At 55.1% G+C, this 23042-nt stretch overlaps 1 long non-coding RNA gene and 3 pseudogenes across 2 annotated transcripts; 3 read left to right on the top strand and 1 right to left on the bottom strand.

Moving 5' to 3' along the window:
* LOC117190176 overlaps positions 1-23042 on the top strand; it is a 26755-nt pseudogene extending 3713 nt beyond the window's left edge.
* LOC117191213 lies at positions 391-2187 on the top strand (annotated as a pseudogene).
* Positions 5615-7566, top strand: LOC117191192 (annotated as a pseudogene).
* LOC117191232 lies at positions 7952-8300 on the bottom strand. Of its 2 annotated transcripts, none has more exons than XR_004473976.1 (2): positions 8075-8300; positions 7952-8025 (listed from the first exon to the last, which is right to left on the bottom strand). It is a non-coding gene; the product is annotated as an uncharacterized LOC117191232 (long non-coding RNA). The 2 variants fall into 2 exon arrangements; XR_004473977.1 differs by having other exon boundaries at positions 7952-8016; positions 8075-8297.

The following is a 23042-nucleotide window of genomic DNA, read 5'->3' as shown; positions in this document are numbered from 1 at the left end:
CCTAGTGCTCAAAGACTATAAGAGCTAGAGCAACGATGTTTTGGATCCAGACTTCTGTGATGTCACTGCTACAAAAATATTTCAAAACTTCGCCACGCCCACTTCCGCCCCCACAAAGGACGAAAATCTGTGGCATCCACATTTTTAAAGATACGATAAAACCAAAAACTCAAGGTCGTAGAAAATGACTATATGTTCTAGAGTGTAAAATCTCAACCAGATCGTATAATTATTATAGCCAGAATCAAGAAAACAATTTCATTCTTTCTCGCTGTCAGCCATACTAAGTATCGGGTATAACTGTAGAGTTGCGGTGTCCGCAGCAACTCACAACGTTCCCCCTCGTGTTTATTCGGAAAAAAGCAAAATTTGTCTAGAACTGTCTGAAAAATAAGAGAACTTTCGTAACCTGTCGCGAGGGACTGTCACTATCATTAAGCGATGAAGTCTGTACGCTTGATGCACGCCCTGTGCAGGCGTGTCCAGCACACATTCCTGGCCAGACGCAGAGATGTGGAACAGCGACGGCACTACGCCGAGAAATGTGACTCGGTGATCAAAGGCGTTGTGGTGGGCGTGTACGCCAAGGAGGGCGACCGCCAGCCCAAGATGACACCATCCGGCGAGAAGTTTGACGATCGCGTCCAGGGTAAGATCACTGATCTAATACGCGAGACGGGCCTGAGTGGCCAGCTGGGAAAAGGCCGTGTCTTTATGAACGTGGATGCGGAGTTCCGTGCGGTGGCCGTGGTCGGCGTGGGACAGGAGGGGGCCGGCTTCAACGACCTGGAGATGATCGACGAGGGAATGGAGAACGCTCGCGTCGCTGCCGGCGTGGGGGCTCGTGCCCTTCAACTGCAGGGCTGCACAGATGTCTTCGTGGAGTCGATGGAGTATGCGGAGCAGGCGGCCGAGGGGAGCGCCTTGGCCGTCTGGCGCTACAACACCAACAAGCGCCGTCGGGACCGCACACTCATTTCCAAACTGGAGCTGTACGACTCTCCCGACTCGGATGCCTGGATGCGGGGCCTGTTCAATGCCGAATCGCAGAACCTGGCCCGTCGCCTGGCCGATACGCCGGCCAATCAGATGACGCCCACAATCTTCGCCCAGTCAAAGGTGGATGCCCTGTGCCCCTGCGGGGTTTCCGTGGAGGTACGCAGCATGGACTGGATCGAGTCCAAGAGCTTGAACAGCTTCTTGATGGTGGCCAAGGGCAGCTGCGAGCCGCCGATCATCTTGGAAATCGCCTACTGCGGCACCGCACCCGAGGACAAGCCCATCCTCCTGCTGGGCAAGGGCATCACATTCAACAGCGGGGGCCTCTGCCTCCGTCCCAAGGACTGCTTGTCCATGTACCGCGGCTGCATGTCCGGTGCAGCCGCCTGCGTGGGCGTCATCCGAGCCGCCGCCGGCCTATCGCTGCCCCTAAACATAACGGCACTGCTGCCGCTGTGCGAGAACATGCCCTCCGGAATGGCGGCCAAGCCTGGCGACGTGGTGTCCCTCCTCAATGGCAAAACTCTCGGCTTCGTGGACGTCAGCAAGGCTGGTGTGATGGCCATGGCCGATCCCTTGCTCTACGCCCAGACGATCTACAAGCCGCGCATGGTCGTGGACATTGCTACAGTGGGCTACGCCGTCTGGGATTTTCAGCAATTCGAACTTCGTCTACAAGCAGTTCGAGAAGGCCGGTGCCCTTACGGGGGATCGCGTTTGGCGTCTGCCCCTGTGGCGCTACTTCAAGGAGCTGATCATGCCGAACGAGACCTTTGACATCAGCAACCGCGGACGTGGCCCTCCACGCCTCCAGCTGCATCGCTGCCGCCGTTCTGCACGAGCAGGTGCCGTGCGTCGACTGGGCCCACCTGGACATCCGCAACGTGGGCATGCTGACGCGCTACAATCCGCTCCCATATTTGCTGAAGGACCGCATGACTGGCCGTCCCACTCGCACCATCGTATTGTTTCTGTTTCAGATGGCTTGCCCCGACGGCAAGTAATCTGATTATGTTCGTTACACAATTCCTTTGTTAATGTTCCGCGTTCCAAATTTGTTGTTAATTGAAGTACCCCCACCACCACCCCCCAACATTTTCACGCAAATTGCCAAGAGGTGCACACCCCAAGAGGTTACACGAACACATTTGTATTATTGTTCAATTTTAATCCAGAGTTTACAATTGAGCTTCCATGCTGATTGAAGGATGAAAAGAACCACATAAAATATTCAAAAAGGTCGCCATTTTATTGTTGAGATTCATTATAAATCGAGAATATACATGACATATAGGGCAAATCTGGCCTAGGTGAGGTCTTTACAAATCGAGCTCGTTAAAAACCTCGAAAAACATTTTTGCACTACAAATGGTGGAGAAATTAGCCGCTTATTTTACTTTTCCTCTCTTCTGTTCATCATTTCACTTCAACGCTCAAGCATCTATACTTATGCTCATTATTGCGTTGCTATTGCTTACAGAGGCTTTACATAGAGCTCTCACATGCACAGCCCAAAACCGCAACTGCACCCACATGCACACGCATACAGCGATGCGTTCGGTTTTCGCATTGGGAGCGTCGCATCGCGTGATCTTCTAATTCTCTTTCGCTCGCCTTCTTTTCGTTGAGTGGAGTTGCTTGGAAATTCCAGTTGCTGTACCGTTGCCTCTTAGCCGCGCCTTCCACTAACTTAAACCACACGTGTCCCGTTTTTTTTGGTGATTTGTTGTTATTCGACCAAAAATTGCTGCCTTCTCGTTTCATTTGTTGTACCGTTGTAGCTGAGCGTCTTTGGTGCTAAGTGCGTCTTGCGGGAAAAATTAGTGGATTATTCGCGCACAAAAAGAGCCGATCGCGGAAAGAAAAATATGAATAAATTATAAAATTCATTTGTGTTTCTGTTTTTTTTGTTTTTAATAGTTCTTTTGTGTGTGTGTGTGTGTGTGTGTGAATATAACGACAGAATGGAAACGGCAAGGAAAGAACAGAAAGAGAGAATGCAGCAAAAGCGGAAGAACCAGGAAGAAGGTAAGAAAATGTTGTTTATGTTTTTCTTTGCTGTACGATTATAGGCGATGAACTAAAAAGATATAAAACAAAATAGATCGATAGCATTTTGTTAGCTTTATGTTTAGTATGGAGGCAAATAAGGGGATAAACTTTTACCAAGAATCATCTTTCTTATAGGAGAAAATACTAAAGGCAAACAGGACTATAAAAATAACGAAAAATACCGAAAAAGTCAACTTCGGCTTATCTTAAAAGGTTTTCAGTTCAAATCTAATGAAAATATATGCCTGTTGTTTTCTTTCAATTTAGAGAATAATATCGGGAGGAACGTATATGAAAATGGGTTTAATTATTTATTCTCGTATATTGTTTTTTTGACAGTGTATGCCACGCCCAGACTCCCTTTATAATTGTGATTTTTGTTGCTGTTGTTTCTGGTCAAGTGCTGTGAAAAGGTGGGGAATGAATGTTTATGTTTCCGACTAAAGTGCTTCTTTTGTAAATCACTTTCGAGCTCCAGAGCCATGCAAAGGCTGAGGTTGAAGGTTGAATTAAAATTCCTGCACTTATAATTATCTCCTGCTGTTGTCCTTTACGGACGCACATGTACATACATGTGTACATACATATGTACTTCCTTTCACCGCATGTATTTTCAAATGTCAATTAGTTGAGTTAATTGAGCGAAAGTGCAAAATGTGAACCGCAATAACGTTTATATACATTTACGGAATTCACTCGACTCTGTTAATCTTTTGGCTTCTATTGTCTCCTTGCGCCACCTATTCCTCGGTCTTTTGGCCTTTGTTGGGGCAGCAGAGGCCAGCTTTGCGCAGTTCGAGGAGCTGTCGTTGAACAAGCGCATGGAGGAGGTGGCCAAGAACGAGGGGGCCACCGAGGAGGACGACATCGATGTGGAGCTGCGCCTGTCGCGCTTCGAATACCTCATGGAGAGGCGTCTGCTGCTGCTGAACAGTGTCCTGCTGCGCCAGAATCCGCACAACGTTCACGAGTGCCACAAGCGGATCAACCTGTACGATGACAAGCCCACGGAGATCATCAACACCTACACCGAGGCCGTGCAGACAGTCCAGCCCAAGCTGGCGGTGGGAAAGCTGCACACCACACCCTCTGGGTGGAGTTTGCCAAGTTCTACGAGTCCAATGGCAAGGTGGAGGACGCCCGCGTGGTCTTCGAGCGGGGCACCGAGGTGGAGTACGTCAAGGTGGAGGATCTGGCCGCCGTGTGGTGCGAGTGGGCGGAGATGGAGCTGCGCCAGCAGCAGTTCGAGGCTGCCCTCAAGCTGATGCAACGTCCCACGGCGTGCCCAAGCGGAAGGTGGCGTATCACGACTCGGAGACAGTGCAGTCGCGCCTCCACAGATCCCTGAAGGTGTGGTCCATGTACGCCGATCTGGAGGAGTCCTTTGGCACCTTCATCATCGACCTGAAGATCTGCACGCCGCAGGTGATCATCAACTATGGCATGTTCCTCGAAGAGCACAACTACTTCGAGGAGGCCTATCGGGCCTACGAGAAGGGAATTGCCCTGTTTAAGTGGCCGAATGTGTACGACATCTGGAACTCGTATCTAAGCAAGTTCCTCGCGCGCTACGGGGGCACAAAGCTGGAGCGGGCCCGCGACCTCTTCGAACAGTGCCTGGATCAGTGTCCCGCTGAGCATGCCAAGTACTTTTACCTGCTCTACGCGAAGCTGGAGGAGGAGCACGGCCTGGCCCGGCATGCCATGTCCGCATGTCGGGCTCTGCCCGAGCAGCATATGCGCCACATGTGCGTCAAATTCGCCGAGCTGGAGACGAAGCTGGGCAAGGTGGATCGAGCCAGGGCCATCTACGCTCACAGGTGAGTCGACATTTAACCGTTGGATCGTCAATATTCTAAGCTCTCTTCTGCTTTGTCCCAACAGGTGTGCGATCCCCGCATCACGGCGGACTTGGAAGGAGTTCGAGGTGCGTCATGGCAACGAGGATACGATGCGTGAAATGCTGCGGATCAAGCGTTCCATTCAGGCCACCTACAACACGAACACGAATGGTGTGGCTGCCGATGATGGTGCTGGCTCCGGACCGCCAGGCGGCGGCCGAGGCCAAGCAGAAGCCCGCCGAGAAGGCTGCCTCCAATATCATGTTTGTGCGCGGCGAGACCCAGGGCGGGGCCAAGGGCAAGGAAAATACAGTCGTCAATCCGGATGAGATTGATATTGGCGACAGCGAGGACGACGACGACGATGAGGAGGAGGACCTGCAGCAGCCGAGTGGAGACCAGGCCGAGGCAGGCCAGGCCACAACCAAAACCGAGGACGAGGGCCTCATCATGAAGAAACTGCGCTTCGAACAAAAGGCCATACCGGCCAAGGTCTTTGGCAGCCTCAAGCCGACAAATCAATCCGATTCCGATGAGGGATAAATCTTTTGTTTCTTTTGATTACGCGAAATATAAATGTATGTCTGTGGAATACTTCCCTCGATTTGAGACGTATTCTTCGGAGACCTATTCTTCGTTTTGTTCGGAAATTCATAAATTCCTCGAATCTCAGCAGGCGTTGGCAATGTTTCCCTGCCAGAGCTTGAGCCTTGGGATATCTCATTCCTTTCGAATCAGCTGTTGGAAGCACATCTATTCTCTCTATTTTTTAGATTTACATTTTTTTTATTCGGAAAAAAGCCAAATTTGTCTGGAACTGTCTGAAAAATAAGAGAACTTTCGTAACCTGTCGCGAGGGACTGTCACTATCATTAAGCGATGAAGTCTGTACGCTTGATGCACGCCCTGTGCAGGCGTGTCCAGCACACATTCCTGGCCAGACGCAGAGATGTGGAACAGCGACGGCACTACGCCGAGAAATGTGACTCGGTGATCAAAGGCGTTGTGGTGGGCGTGTACGCCAAGGAGGGCGACCGCCAGCCCAAGATGACACCATCCGGCGAGAAGTTTGACGATCGCGTCCAGGGTAAGATCACTGATCTAATACGCGAGACGGGCCTGAGTGGCCAGCTGGGAAAAGGCCGTGTCTTTATGAACGTGGATGCGGAGTTCCGTGCGGTGGCCGTGGTCGGCGTGGGACAGGAGGGGGCCGGCTTCAACGACCTGGAGATGATCGACGAGGGAATGGAGAACGCTCGCGTCGCTGCCGGTGTGGGGGCTCGTGCCCTTCAACTGCAGGGCTGCACAGATGTCTTCGTGGAGTCGATGGAGTATGCGGAGCAGGCGGCCGAGGGGAGCGCCTTGGCCGTCTGGCGCTACAACACCCACAAGCGCCGTCGGGACCGCACACTCATTTCCAAACTGGAGCTGTACGACTCTCCCGACTCGGATGCCTGGATGCGGGGCCTGTTCAATGCCGAATCGCAGAACCTGGCCCGTCGCCTGGCCGATACGCCGGCCAATCAGATGACGCCCACAATCTTCGCCCAGTCAACGGTAGATGCCCTGTGCCCCTGCGGGGTATCCGTGGAGGTACGTAGCATGGACTGGATCGAGTCCAAGAGCTTGAACAGCTTCTTGATGGTGGCCAAGGGCAGCTGCGAGCCGCCGATCATCTTGAAAATCGCCTACTGCGGCACCGCACCCGAGGACAAGCCCATCCTCCTGCTGGGCAAGGGCATCACATTCAACAGCGGGGGCCTCTGCCTCCGTCCCAAGGACTGCTTGTCCATGTACCGCGGCGGCATGTCCGGTGCAGCCGCCTGCGTGGGCGTCATCCGAGCCGCCGCCGGCCTATCGCTGCCCCTAAACATAACGGCACTGCTGCCGCTGTGCGAGAACATGCCCTCCGGAATGGCGGCCAAGCCTGGCGACGTGGTGTCCCTCCTCAATGGCAAAACTCTCGGCTTCGTGGACGTCAGCAAGGCTGGTGTGATGGCCATGGCCGATCCCTTGCTCTACGCCCAGACGATCTACAAGCCGCGCATGGTCGTGGACATTGCTACAGTGGGCTACGCCGTCTGCCCAGCAGCTGGGCGGAGCAGCAGCCGGGATTTTCAGCAATTCGAACTTCGTCTACAAGCAGTTCGAGAAGGCCGGTGCCCTTACGGGGGATCGCGTTTGGCGTCTGCCCCTGTGGCGCTACTTCAAGGAGCTGATCATGCCGAACGAGACCTTTGACATCAGCAACCGCGGACGTCGCCCTCCACGCCTCCAGCTGCATCGCTGCCGCCGTTCTGCACGAGCTGGTGCCGTGCGTCGACTGGGCCCACCTGGACATCCGCAACGTGGGCATGCTGACGCGCTACAATCCGCTCCCATATTTGTTGAAGGACCGCATGACTGGCCGTCCCACTCGCACCATCGTATTGTTTCTGTTTCAGATGGCTTGCCCCGACGGCAAGGAATCTGATTATGTTCGTTACACAATTCCTTTGTTAATGTTCCGCGTTCCAAATTTGTTGTTAATTGAAGTACCCCCACCACCACCCCCCAACATTTTCACGCAAATTGCCAAGAGGTGCACACCCCAAGAGGTTACACGAACACATTTGTATTATTGTTCAATTTTAATCCAGAGTTTACAATTGAGCTTCCATGCTGATTGAAGGATGAAAAGAACCACATAAAATATGAAAAAAGGTCGCCATTTTATTTTTGAGATTCATTATAAATCGAGAATATACATGACATATAGGGCAAATCTGGCCTAGGTGAGGTCTTTACAAATCGGGCTCGTTAAAAACCTCGTTAACCTCCCGCTTATTTTACTTTTCCTCTCTTCTGTTCATCATTTCACTTCAACGCTCAAGCATCTATACTTATGCTCATTATTGCGTTGCTATTGCTTACAGAGGCTTTACATAGAGCACTCACATGCACAGCCAAAAACCGCAACTGCACCCACATGCACACGCATACAGTGATGCGTTCGGTTTTCGCATTGGGAGCGTCGCATCGCGTGATCTTCTAATTCTCTTTCGCTCGCCTTCTTTTCGTTGAGTGGAGTTGCTTGGAAATTCCAGTTGCTGTACCGTTGCCTCTTAGCCGCGCCTTCCACTAACTTAAACCACTAATTTAATAGGATTATAAATACAATCAATGGAATAACATATACTTACATATATATGTCAACGTGTCCCGTTTTTTTTGGTGATTTGTTGTTATTCGACCAAAAATTGCTGCCTTCTCGTTTCATTTGTTGTACCGTTGTAGCTGAGCGTCTTTGGTGCTAAGTGCGTCTTGCGGGAAAAATTAGTGGATTATTCGCGCACAAAAAGAGCCGATCGCGGAAAGAAAAATATGAATAAATTATAAAATTCATTTGTGTTTCTGTTTTTTTTTTTTTTGTAATAGTGCTTTTGTGTGTGTGTGTGTGTGTGTGTGAATATAACGACAGAATGGAAACGGCAAGAAAAGAACAGAAAGAGAGAATGCAGCAAAAGTGGAAGAACCAGGAAGAAGGTAAGAAAATGTTGTTTATGTTTTTCTTTGCTGTACGATTATAGGCGATGAACTAAAAAGATATAAAACAAAATAGATCGATAGCATTTTGTTAGCTTTATGTTTAGTATGGAGGCAAATAAGGGGGTAAACTTTTACCAAGAATCATCTCTCTTATAGGAGAAAATACTAAAGGAAAACAGGACTATAAAAATAACGAACCGTCGCGGCAGTGTTTAGTGGGTTTTGAAGTCCTCGAGGATCGAGGTATTTTTCGCATAGGCCAGTAGTTGCTGTGGCGTCCTCTTGGAGGCATCTTCCAGTAATGCCAGCACTGGGGCGCCCAGGTATCTCCTCCTTGCCCTTAAGAGAGCAGGACAGTTGCAGATGAGATGTTCTAGGGTTTCGGTTGCATCAGGTTCGTCACATTTCCTACAACTGTCTCTGTTTGTGATTCCTAGCTTTGTCGCATGCGCCGCAGCCAGGCAGTGTCCCGTTAATATTCCCACTAATAATCTGCAGTCCTTCCGTGGTAGGTGCAGCAGGTAGTGGCTGAGTTTGTCATTGCGTTCCTTGCACATGATTTTCGAGGTTCTGCAGGCGGTGGTACTCCTCCACCTACATTCGGTTTGTGATCCGGCCTGCTTTTCTAGATCGCTATGCAGCGTTCTGAGGGAGACAGGCACGTTCTCGGTTCTCGTATTCGCCAGCCCGACGCCTTCCTTAGCTAGTACGTCCGCCGTCTCGTTCCCTTCGATTCCCTGGTGGCTGGGAATCCAGTAGATCCGCACTGACATTGTCGTGCTTAGGGTATCTAGTGCCTCCCTGCTCGCCAAGACATTTCTGGAACTGACTGCGGACGACTGCATGGATCTTATCGCCGCTTGGCTGTCGACGAATAGGCTGACCGCATCGTGTGCTCTTTCAGTGAGAAGAGCGACCTCTGCTGCTTTCCTGATGGCAAAAGGTTGGGGTTGAAGGTTGAATTAAAATTCCTGCACTTATAATTATCTCCTGCTGTTGTCCTTTACGGACATACATGTGTACATATGTACTTCCTTTCACCGCATGTATTTTCAAATGTCAATTAGTTGAGTTAATTGAGCGAAAGTGCAAAATGTGAACCGCAATAACGTTTATATACTGTAACGAACCTTAGGAAGGTTCGTCACAGCGCGCTACATCGCGGGATCGTCACCGCCTCATTTTTCCCCTTTTTATATCTCCAGTTTCCCTTAAATATATCGTTACTTAGCCTTAAGAACAGAGAATGCATACAATAAATGTACCACCAATAAAGAAACTCATTCCCCATATCGTTTCGCCTACCGTTTCACGACAGCCAATCCCACATTCTCGTACCAACACATTGCCCCCACCTCTAACGAAAAGCTCCCGAAGCACTGACAATTAGCCGGTAAGAACGCCCCCCACACCAACACATTACCCCGCGTTTAGCCATAAGCTCCCGAGACACGAACCGTTAGCCGGTGACAACTCCCCACCGGGCCAACACATTACCCCCACCTCTAAACTTAAGCTCCCGAAGCACAGACTAGCCGATAAGAACACCCGCCCCTTCCCTTCGCGGCTTCGGGACGCTCCGCGAAGCGGCAGCCAATCCGAAGCCGACGAAGACGAAGACACGTAGATACTGATAAGTTAGAGATCGGCGGCAGCGAAGTTTTCCCGAGCGCGCAAGCGCGGAGCAGACTTCACTTACGCGGAGACCCGGGCCGAGTACAGACGTTGTCCCGCGTGACAACTAGTTAAGAATCCTTCCGGGAACGTGACGAAACGACAAAAAAAAATATATTCAATGTAACAAATTACCTGTGTAACTAGCAAGCAAATAAATCAGTATTGTAACGAGAACCAACCCCGTGTAAGTCATTTTTGGGGATCCAAACCCCTCCCCGGTCACCAACAACTACTCGCCAGCGAGCCACACTCACCTCCACTAACCCCCGATCAATCCTCGAAACCCCCCCCCCCCCTCACGCAGGTGTGACACGCCCTGCGCCCCTCTCTCGACCCCCACAGGTGTGACTCGCCCTGTGACCCCTCTTTCCCGACCCACGCAGGTCTGCCTCGCCCTGCGTCCGCCTCTCTCTCGACCCACGCGGGTGTGCCTCGCTCCGCGCCTTTCTTCTCGACCCTCACGTCCGCCCAGTAAGACGAGCCGACCCCCCCTTTCGGAGTTCCTGCGAACTACAAATTTCTTGTAGGAAGACCCCTGGACAGGACTGAGCTTACTTCAGCCTGGAAGAGGAGACATTACAAGTGGCGCCCGAGCAGGGACCCGAAGGAAACTCTAACGAGGGGTTCGTGGATTAAAAACCCGCGGCAGTCGGGAGTGCAAGAGACAGACCAAAAAAAAAAAAAAAGGGGAAAGATAACCGGCCGATCGCTCGACCGCAAAAAAAAAAAAACCCACCCCACTACCGCGGCGCCTAACCGTGCTCAAATCCCCACAATTCTAACGGTGAGGATCGCGAACGAGTCTACTTAGGTGTACTAGGTGACAGTGAAAAGAAAAGGGAACACAGTACCTCAAGATCCCGGACGCTCAACCAGTCCGTAGAAACAGCGACGCAACGACCAAGAGAAGCATGGAGCCCTATACGGGGGAACAATCAGATGAGTACGACGGGGACGAATTGACCGTTAATCCGGGGGTCAGCACCGGCTGGATCCACAAACGCCGCCGGGAATAACTGGAAGCCTTCGCGGAAGAATTCGGGTTCGACCGCGAAGGGACAGTTGAGGACCTAAGGAAAAGGTTCGCCACGCTGGTTGAAGGACCCCTCGAACAAGAGGCCTGGATTCGACTGGCGGAACTCGAACGGCAATACGCCAAACCACCGGGACGCGCAAAGTCGCCGCAACCCTCTACTTCCGGGCAGGCGGAGAGACGGAAGGCAGACCCCAAAAGCGGTCTGCAGATCCCTGGGGCCCCCGAAGGCAGACCAACCGGCCCGCCCATCGTGGTGACCGCAGCCGCCCCCCAAGACCCCCGTCCCCAGAGGTGCGCCCCTCTCCCATGAGGAGGCTCCTCCCTGAAAGCGATAGACCCCGGGGAGGTAACGACGCGTTGGAAGCCCATCGATACAGTCAAGCTGCCCAGATGGCGGAACGGATTAGGAGGTGGGGAATCCAATTCGACGGACAGGATGATCCGTTGTCTTTCATCGAGCTGTTGGAAGTACGCGCGCTTTCGTACGGGATAGACACCAACTACTTGCCTCGAGCTATGGCGGAAATCCTTATCGACCGAGCCAACCGCTGGTTCCGCACCAGCAGGCTGCAAGGCGCCTCGTGGGTCAACTTCCGGCAAGAATTTTTTGCCTTTTTCCTCCCGCCGAGGTATTTCGAACAGTTAGAGGATCAGATCCGAGCCCGCAAGCAAGCGACGGGCGAGTCATTCAAGGACTTCATAATCGAGCTCAGGTTGCTCATGCACCACGCCGGGTACAATGATGCCCAAGAGCTCAACAGGATTTATGATAATACTCTGCCGGCATATCAACTGTACATGCGAAGACACGAACTGCGAAGTTTGGCCCAACTAACGATGTTGGCTACGGAGTTCGAATCCATCCAAGAGCGGAATAACCCCACTGCTCCCACTGCCCCTCGGCCCGGCCCAAGATACACTAGACCGACGACGCACCAGACGCAAAACGAGGTCGAAGCAAACCGGACTTCCTTTCGGAGGCCCCAATGGGACACGGCAGGACCGGCAAGGAGACCATCGTCAAACCGACCCGATACTCCAGCGCCGGAAGTCGCTCACCGCATGGTCACCACCCCCATCGCCAACCCACGGATGGCCTGTGGCTGCTGCGGCGAAGCCGGCCATGCCTCCCACAATTGCACCAACCCCTCTATCCTGTTCTGTTGGGAATGCGGTAAGCGAGGCGTAAGGACCATCGATTGCTGCCGCCAGGACTCGTCGAGAAACGACCAGCGTCCCCGAATGGCACGGGAACAGCCGGGAACGACGCCTCCCCAAACCCAGAACTAAGCCACCCACTACAGATACAGGACGGCCGGATAGTGGCGAGGGTGACGATAGGAGGACGGGCCACAGAGGCCACTGTGGATACCGGGGCGTCCCGGAGTTTCGTCAGCGCCAACCTCGCCCGGCAGCTCGGCAACGGCGCCGGCCTCAGGGAAGCGTGCGTCCAGATCCGCCTGGCAGACGGGTCGGTACGCGAAGTAACGCAAATTCTGTTGGCGTTCGTTAAACTGGACAAGCGCGAGGTACAGATACCGCTCCTAGTGTTACCAAACATGCTAGAGCAGGTCATCGTGGGGATGGACTTCCTCTGCGCCATCGAAACAACGATACAGTGTGGCACCACCCTCCTCCAACTCCGCGACAGTCGCCTCGCGACAAATACACCGGTAGTTACCGCCAGCCAGGAGCACACCCCGGAACACGCGCCTACGAAACCCAAGGCGACGAACGATACGCCACGCAAACAAGGAATCAGGAACACGAAGCCCAGGACCCCGACGGAACGCCCTGACCCCAGGTCATCCAACCAGGGCAAAATCTCGGGTAAGGCAACAAGGGACGCGAACAGACCCACCAGGACCCCCGGTCCAACGTCCTCGACGAGTGGTGGAGAGCCCGGAGCAATGATCGAACCCCCACGGCGGCGACGATCGTCCAGCAGCCCAGCACCGAATACAACGACCACGTTAGCCGCCCCGGCGAGCGAGCGCGGTAACGCAGCCCTTTCGATAACGGAAACTCCCACATCCGAAATCGTCCTTACTGCCCGAAGTTTTACCAGCCGACAACCGGGAATAGGAGCAACAGCCACTCGAGACACCGACCGGGGCCCCGACGCGCCCGTGGCCGGAGATCAACTCATCAGCACCAACGCCACGGGGCGCTGCCGGAGCCACCCTCCCCGCGTCGCCGAAGGTTTCACAATAGCAGGCACCAGAGCGGAAATCTGCGTCACCCGAACGAGCCACTGGTCTAGTACCAGCGGCATCATCGAGACCCGCATGTTCGTGCATCACGCCGAATACGACACGACCCATGTATTCAGCCGGAGTCCCGAAAATGCCCTGCCTACACCCGAAACTACCCCGGTGGTCGCTAATATGAGGGAGTACCCTCGTGGGATCGAACCGCCAAGCGCGTTCGACATGACCATACTCCCCGAGGGCCGAGACCAGACCCCCGCTCCCGGAACCAGCCGGCTAAGCGAAGAGGAGCCAGAAAGAGTCCTGGCCTCCCGACGTGGCGCCGCAAATCCAGGAATTCCTGGACGAAGAGCTGCCGAAGCTCGCAGGCCTCCGAGGGACCACGGACCTCACGGAGCACACGATAGTTATGAGGGACCAGCGTCCCATAAAGCAACGGTACTACCCAAAGAACCCGGCTATGCGTCGGATCATCGACGAGCAGGTCGACCAGCTGATAGCAGAAGGCCTGATCGAGCCCTCGCGAAGTCCCCACAGCGCCCCCATTGTCCTCGTCCGCAAAAAGGACGGGAGGTGGCGCATGTGTGTGGACTATCGACAACTAAACGAACATTCGATCCCGGACGCATACCCGTTGCCGAGGATCAACTATATACTGGAAAGACTCCGAAACGCGCGGTTCATCACCACGCTGGATCTGAAGAATGGATACTGGCAGATACCGATGGCCCATGACAGTAAGGAGGCCACGGTGCCCGGAAGAGGCCTCTATCAGTGGAAGGTAATGCCTTTCGGGTTACATTCCGCGGGAGCCACGTTCCAACGTACCCTCGACACGGTCATCGGCGCAGACATGGAACCCTTTGCTTTCGCGTATCTGGACGACATAGTCATCGTCGGCAAGGATTTCGCGGAACATTTGCGCAACGTCAAGAGAGTCTTCTCGCGACTGCGCCGGGCCAATCTGCGGATCAACGCAGACAAATGCGTATTTTTCCAGCGCCGCATAAAATACCTGGGTCACATGGTCAGCGAGGAAGGCATTCATACCGACCCTGACAAGATAGCGGCCGTCAAAGACCTGAGACCGCCCACTAACCTGAAGGAATTGCGGCAATGCATAGGCATGGCGGGCTGGTATCGTCGATTCGTCCCCAATTTCGCCACCATAGTGCAACCGATGTCATTGCTACTAAAGAAGGGGAGAGCATGGGCATGGGGACAGGAACAACAGGACTCCTTCGACGAACTCAAAGTGCGACTCACCACCGACCCGGTGCTCGCCTGCCCGGACTTCAACGTCAAATTCTCCCTGCAGACCGACGCGAGCAACGTGGGTGTGGGCGCGGTCCTAACCGAAGAGATCGAAGGGAAGGAACGCGTCATCGCCTACGTCAGCCGGCGCCTTAACAAGGCAGAGGAGAATTATTCGGCCACCGACAAGGAATGCCCGGCCGTCATATGGGCAATCCGGAAATTGCGCTGTTACTTGGAAGGATACCGGTTCGACGTGGTGACCGACCATCTCGCGCTGAAATGGCTAAACACCCTTGAGAGTCCTTACGGGAGAGTGGCGAGATGGGCGCTGGAGCTGCAGCAGTACCAATACGACGTACATTATCGGGCCGGCAACCAGAACGTGGTCGCCGACGCGCTCTCCAGGCAACCTTTGGAATCCCTTTCACGCGTCGAAGAAGAGGGCACGACCTGCCCGTGGCTCAGAAGAAGGATCCAACAAGTTCACGACGAGCGCCAAAAATACCCGGACTACACGTACGAAAACGGGCAGCTTTACCGAAACCTGGGGCACGGAGCCGACGATGACGACCACGTGCCGTGGAAGCTCTGTGTGCCCAAGGACTGCCGAGCGAGAGTCCTCCGCGAGTGCCACGACCAACCGACGGCAGGCCACCTCGGCGTGCGAAAAACTATCACGAGGATATCCCAGAGGTATTATTGGCCGGGACTTTATCGCGACGTGAGGCGATATATCCGCGGTTGCGCGAGCTGCCAGAAGTTCAAGGCTACCCAACGCAAGCCAGTGGGCCGGATGCTCACTCGCAAGGCCGAGGAACCCTTCGCCACCCTGTGCGCCGACTTCGTCGGACCGTTACCCCGATTCTCCAAATGGGTCGAACGGGTGCCCCTTTAGAAGGCAACGACGGCTAGCCTCGAACGAGCTTTCAGGGAACGCATACTGAGTAGCTTCGGTGTTCCGAAGTTGTTTGTCTGTGACAACGGCACCCAGTTCACCAGTCGGTCGTTCAAGACCTTCCTGCACACCGCCGGCGTGGAACTCCAACACACCGCGCCCTATTGTCCGCAAGAGAACCCGACGGAAATGGCAAACCGGACCGTGAAGACGATGATCGCCCAATTCGTGGACGATCACCAAAACACGTGGGACGAACTCTTGCCAGAAATGACGCTGGCGATCAACTCGAGCATCTCGGAGACTACCGGTTTCAGCCCGGCATTCCTCGTACACGGAAGAGAGCCCCGACTGCCCGGCGCCTTATACGACGAGGTCACGCCGGGGACGGGAAGCGCCCAGGAAACTCCTATGGGTAAGGCCGCCAGGCTAAAAGAAGTGTTCGCCATCGTCAGAAACAACATTCAAAGGGCCAGCCAAGAACAAGGGAGGCACTACAACCTTCGCCGACGACAGTGGCGTCCCACGATCGGTTCGCTAGTACTTCTACGGCAGCATCACCTCTCAACCGCCGCCGAAGGCTTCGCGGCAAAACTGGCCCCTAAATTTGACGGCCCCTATCGCGTGAAGGGTTTCCCGTCGCCAAACATCGTTCAGCTGCAGCACCCGAGCAGCCGGAAACGGAAGGTCGCCAACATCAACGATCTGAGAGAATTCCACGACCGCGAACCCGACGAGCGTGCCGGGGAGGCGGACGACCCAGGTACCGCCGAACAAGCGCCGGACCACGACAGGGGCACAGGTACCGGCTGAAACGAAAGGAAAGGGGGGAAGGGGCGCCCGTGCCGGGGAAAAACCCGAGCGAGGCAAGCGACGACTGCCCGGATCCCGAAAAGTACCGACACTAGGTCGACCGACGGCGTAGCCCGCGACAAGCGTCTCCGGCAGTCCGAGACCCCACCATCACCGATCAGTGCCATTCCGCCACCACAGCCGAACGGTCGAATCGATCCCAACCCAAACGCATCCGAAGATAACGCAAAACCCATACAACATGAAGGACGTACTGATTTTCCTCACTCTGCTAACCTCGACGCGCGCGCTGGTCAAGTTGAATGACTACACTAACGCGGACTATATCCCAATAGCGGACGGGGACGCCATCATTTGGGCCAACCACGGATACCTGCACCACACTACGAACGTGACTTCATACGAAGATTACGTCGCCGAAACGGAACAAGCCGCGGAGCTGTTTAGCCTAGACCGGATGGCGCAAGTGATAGCAGCCGACCTGGACCACATCAAGAACCTGGTGGCCACGCTAAGGGTCCACCATCGGGGAACAAGGAGTATAAACCTGCTCGGAACAGCATTGAAGGTAGTGGCCGGAACGCCCGACTTCGACGACTGGGAGCAGGTCAAATTCCAACAAAAGCAGCTGGCGGAGTCCAGCCGTGGCCAAAACGAAATCAACTCCAGGATTCAAACCCGGATCAACGAGCTGACCCGCCTCGTGAACCACATCGCCAAGGAGGACAACGCCGACCGGGCCGAAGCCATAATAGCCCGGAACAGGATCATTATAACGGATCTGGGAGACCTCATCCTGGCCTTAACCCTTGCCAAGATCAACGTGATCAGCCCCGCCCTTCTGGACGGCGCTGACATTAAGGAATTGGGCGAGCAACACCTCGCTAACATATGCCTAGTGGAGCTACTAGAAGTGTCAAACATTAGCGTCTTCCAGAGCGCAGACCTACTCCACTTTCTCATCAAGTTTCCCCAACCGAAGCTGGTCTGTAGGAAAATGCTTATTTTCCCGGTCCAACATCAGAACAAGATACTGGATTTCAGCGAGGGAGACATCGTAGCAGAATGCGGGCCCCAAACCCTCAGCATCGGGGATTGCGAAGCCACCATCGGCGCTACGTTTTGCAGAGAACGCGAGGGGATCACCTGCGCTCAGCAGATGGTGACCGGGTCCGTCGCGCACTGCGCGACTTCGCCCCACTTCGATCCGATCGTCGTGGTGGACCACGGCACCATCATCGTCAACGACGCAAGGTTCACCGTTGTAGATGAGGCGGGGACCACCCAAGCAATCTCGGGATCGTACCTAGTTACGTATTCCCACCGGGTCTCGTTTAACGGGACCTGGTACGTGAATCACCTCGGCGACTCCAAAAGAAAGGCGGTGGTACCGGCGATGACTCGAATAAACGTAACGGCACACAAGGAAAAGCTAAGCTTGCCGTTCCTACGGGAGTTAAGCCTACAAAATTCAAACTACATCGACGACCTGAACGAGACGGTGACGATAAGGAGCGCCGCCTCCTATTTGTTCACCCTCGTCGTCGCCATCCCTCTCTGCGCCATCATCTGGGTGCTATACCGCCGCCTCAAATCCCAAGGCCTTCGGAACGAGCATACAGCACGAGACGTGGAGGCCGCCCCCCGTAACCCCCCGGCCAATGACGAACCGTCCAGAACAACAGAGACGGCGCACGGTACTGTCGCCCCCGGCAGATCCTTCCCGCGGCGATACATGCCCAGAGGCCGGCCGAGCCCAGCGATAAGAGCTGGCCCTACACCTGGCCCATCGGCGCCCGAAATCCGATCGGAGCCCGCGTGCGACGCATAGCTGCGCTATTACAGAATTGCAAGCCCGCTGACGCCGGCTCCCGTGAGTCGCGCTGTCAGCGGAGGGAAATGCATGACGTTAGAAATACAAGAAATAAGTCAGATTCCGAACGCCGAGCGAGCAAGGCGATTTTGATAAAACCCTACTATACCAGAACCAAAACAATGTAAGTTTTCGTCAGGCCCCCTGGGAGGCCCTAGAATTAAGAAGATTAAATCAGATTAAATAGAAAATAGACACTCTCCCCCTCCCCGAACTCTACGCACCGAAGAACCAGCCATGAACGCCACCGAGAACACCCCAGCTAAGGCGCACCAGAGAGCCGCTGCATCAGCAGAGTCACCCGAAGTCGTAGACCTCACGGATTTCTCCGACGCCGAGGAACCGGAGTCCGCTGCCAAGGCGGACGAGGAAGCCGCCCCGAAGCCAGGAGTAGCCGAAGAACCCCACACCTCCGATGGGGACATGTACGCAGATATGGAGCTAGACGCCGACGAGGCAGGGGCAGCCGACCACGAGGGTCCCCAAGACAGCCCCCCGCTGTTCTTCCGCCGACCATCCGGGTTCCGTCGAGAGAACCTGTGGTCGCCGCCGCCGTATAAACGACGAGCCGCGCCCTGCTCCCCGGAGCCAGGGTCACCGTCATTCGAAGAGGAGTTCGAAGATGCCGGTTCTAGCCAGCACAGCTTCCCGGAACCAGAGACGCCATCATACGCGCCGATGTTCGAACAGGAGTTTGAAGATGCCGGTTATCACCAGCGCCGCGATCCCCGAACCGGCCGTGGCATTTACCGCCCCGAGAGGGGGCTGGAGCGTTACATACCGAAACCATACAACGCGTACTACGACGACGGGGAGAGCGAAGAGGAGGAACCCTACGGTCGGCAATTCATAGCCGAAGCAGAGACCTTTCACCACACGGTCACGCCATGGGGGTTACGCGTCACGCGTAACGCAGGACATTCCGAGAAGCCGCGGAACCAATCGACTACCGCTCCGAACCGGCCGCCCCAGCCAGGGCAAGCCCCCCGCACGCCGAAGCGCGACCGCCAACGCCCGCATCGGATCCTCCCCGATGCCCCAATCCTCCCGAAGAGTCAGCGGCGGCCACGCCCCCGCACGCCGAAGCGCGACCGCCAACGCCCGCATCGGTTCCTCCCCGATGCCCCAATCCTCCAGAAGAGTCAGCGGCGACCACACCAACGCACGCCGAAGCGCCCCACGCGGAGGCAGCGCAGGCCCTCCCACTGAATGGCCCACCGGGGCTACAGAAGAGGGAAACGCCGCTCCGGTTCGACAAGCGGAGCTGACCGAACCGGAGGAGCAGTGGGAAACGGGGCCGGACAGCGGGTACCCCACCATGACCCTACGGAGGGTAAAACAACACGTTGCGGAGGAGACGGCGCCGACCCCCCAAACTGGGGAGTGGGAAGGACAAGACGAGTTGCTGGTGGACTGCGACTTGGATGAAATACTACGATTTCCTCAAGAAGAATCCACGCGGGAGGGGCAAAGTCCAGCGGACTTCTTCCTGATCGAAGAGCTGAACCAGCCCACCCAGTGGGTAATCGCGCCGGCAGATTGGCAGGTGAACGTCCCAGGCCGGGCCCTACCGGCGGGCCTCATCGAGGAGATACACCAGCGGCTGCTGGAAGCGGAGAGGCTCCGTTTCCGAAGCTGGTCCTGGGATCAGTGCTACCGGGTCCACAAGCGATCCCGGGCCGCGCCTGTCTGCGTCGACCTCCTACCGGAAGAAAGGGGGGGGGGGGGGGGGGGGTGTAACGAACCTTAGGAAGGTTCGTCTTAGCGCGCTACATCGCGGGATCGTCACCGCCTCATTTTTCCCCTTTTTATATCTCCAGTTTCCCTTAAATATATCGTTACTTAGCCTTAAGAACAGAGAATGCATACAATAAATGTACCACCAATAAAGAAACTCATTCCCCATATCGTTTCGCCTACCGTTTCACGACAGCCAATCCCACATTCTCGTACCAACACATTGCCCCCACCTCTAACGAAAAGCTCCCGAAGCACTGACAATTAGCCGGTAAGAACGCCCCCCACACCAACACATTACCCCGCGTTTAGCCATAAGCTCCCGAGACACGAACCGTTAGCCGGTGACAACTCCCCACCGGGCCAACACATTACCCCCACCTCTAAACTTAAGCTCCCGAAGCACAGACTAGCCGATAAGAACCCCCGCCCCTTCGGATTGGCTGCCGCTTCGCGGAGCGTCCCGAAGCCGACGAAGACGAAGACACGTAGATACTGATAAGTTAGAGATCGGCGGCAGCGAAGTTTTCCCGAGCGCGCAAGCGCGGAGCAGACTTCACTTACGCGGAGACCCGGGCCGAGTACAGACGTTGTCCCGCGTGACAACTAGTTAAGAATCCTTCCGGGAACGTGACGAAACGACAAAAAAAAATATATTCAATGTAACAAATTACCTGTGTAACTAGCAAGCTAATAAATCATTATTGTAACGAGAACCAACCCCGTGTAAGTCATTTTTGGGGATCCAAACCCCTCCCCGGTCACCAACAACTACTCGCCAGCGAGCCACACTCACCTCCACTAACCCCCGATCAATCCTCGAAACCCCCCCCTCACGCAGGTGTGACACGCCCTGCGCCCCTCTCTCGACCCCCACAGGTGTGACTCGCCCTGTGACCCCTTTTTCCCGACCCACGCAGGTGTGCCTCGCCCTGCGTCCGCCTCTCTCTCGACCCACGCGGGTGTGCCTCGCTCCGCGCCTTTCTTCTCGACCCTCACGTCCGCCCAGTAAGACGAGCCGACCCCCCTTTCGGAGTTCCTGCGAACTACAAATTTCTTGTAGGAAGACCCCTGGACAGGACTGAGCTTACTTCAGCCTGGAAGAGGAGACATTACAATACATTTACGGAATTCACTCGCCTCTGTTAATCTTTTGGCTTCTATTGTCTCCTTGCCCCCCTGGTCCTCGGTCTTTTGGCCTTTGTTGGGGTAGCAGAGCCCTTTTGCGAGGCCAGCTTTGCGCAGTTCTAGGAGCTGTCGTTGAACAAGCGCATGGAGGAGGTGGACAAGAACGAGGGGGCCACCGAGGAGGACGACATAGATGTGGAGCTGCGCCTGTCGCGCTTCGAATACCTCATGGAGAGGCGTCTGCTGCTGCTGAACGGTGTCCTGCTGCGCCAGAAGCCGCACAACGTTCACGAGTGGCACAAGCGGATCAACCTGTACGATGACAAGCCCACGGCGATCATCAACACCTACACCGAGGCCGTGCAGACAGTCCAGCCCAAGCTGGCGGTGGGAAAGCTGCACACCACACCCTCTGGGTGGAGTTTGCCAAGTTCTACGAGTCCAATGGCCAGGTGGAGGACGCCCGCGTGGTCTTCGAGCGGGGCACCGAGGTGGAGTACGTCAAGGTGGCAGATCTGGCCACCGTGTGGGCGAAGATGGAGCTGCGCCAGCAGCAGTTCGAGGCAGCCCTCAAGCTGATGCAACGTGCCACGGCCATGCCCAAGCGGAAAGTGGCGTATCACGACGACTCGGAGACAGTGCAGTCGCGCCTCCACAGATCCCTGAAGGTGTGGTCCATGTACGCCGATCTGGAGGAGTCCTTTGGCACCTTCAAGACCTGCAAGGCCGTCTACGAGAGCATCATCGACCTGAAGATCTGCACGCCGCAGGTGATCACCAACTATGGCATGTTCCTCGAAGAGCACAACTACTTCGAGGAGGCCTATCGGGCCTACGAGGAGGGCATTGCCCTGTTTAAGTGGCCGAATGTGTACGACATCTGGAACTCGTATCTAAGCAAGTTCCTCGCGCGCTACTGGGGCACAAAGCTGGAGCGGGCCCGCGACCTCTTCGAACAGTGCCTGGATCAGTGACCCGCTGAGCAATCCAAGTACTTTTACCAGCTCTACGCGAAGCTGGAGGGGGAGCACGGCTTGGCCCGGCATGCCATGTCCGTCTACGATCGCGCCACGTCCGCCGTCAAGGAAGAGGAGATGTTCGACATGTACAACATATTCGTGAAGAAGGCCGCCGAGATCTACGGCCTGCCACGCACCAGGGAGATCTACGAGAAGGCCATCGAGGCTCTGCACGAGCAGCATATGCGCCACATGTGCGTCAAATTCGCCGAGCTGGAGACGAAGCTGGGCTAGGTGGATCGAGCCAGGGCCATCTACGCCCATTGCTCACAGGTGAGTCGACATTTAACCGTTGGATCGTCAATATTCTAAGCTCTCTTCTGCTTTGTCCCAACAGGTGTGCGATCCCCGCATCACGGCGGACTTCTGGCAGACCTGGAAGGAGTTCGAGGTGCGTCATGGCAACGAGGATACGATGCGTGAAATGCTGCGGATCAAACGTTCCATTCAGGCCACCTACAACACTCAGGTCAACATGATGGCTGCCCAGTTTGTCAACACGAACACGAATGGTGTGGCTGCCGATGCTGGTGCTGGCTCCGGACCGGATGCCATGCGGCTGCTCGAGGAGAAGGCCCGCCAGGCCGCGGCCGAGGCCAAGCAGAAGCCCGCCGAGAAGGCTGCCTCCAATATCATGTTTGTGCGCGGCGAGACCCAGGGCGGGGCCAAGGGCAAGGAAAATACAGTCGTCAATCCGGATGAGATTGATATTGGCGACAGCGAGGACGACGACGACGATGAGGAGGAGGACCTGCAGCAGCCGAGTGGAGACCAGGCCGAGGCAGGCCAGGCCACAACCAAAACCGATGACGAGGGCCTCAGCATGAAGAAACTGCGCTTCGAACAAAAGGCCATACCGGCCAAGGTCTTTGGCAGCCTCAAGCCGACAAATCAATCCGATTCCGATGAGGGATAAATCTTTTGTTTCTTTTGATTACGCGAAATATAAATGTATGTCTGTGGAATACTTCCCTCGA

This window comes from Drosophila miranda, assembly GCF_003369915.1.
Source record: "Drosophila miranda strain MSH22 chromosome Y unlocalized genomic scaffold, D.miranda_PacBio2.1 Contig_Y1_pilon, whole genome shotgun sequence".
Taxonomy (NCBI): domain Eukaryota; kingdom Metazoa; phylum Arthropoda; class Insecta; order Diptera; family Drosophilidae; genus Drosophila; species Drosophila miranda.
Note: the sequence above shows the minus strand (reverse complement) of the source record. Positions and strands in the feature narration are given on the sequence as shown.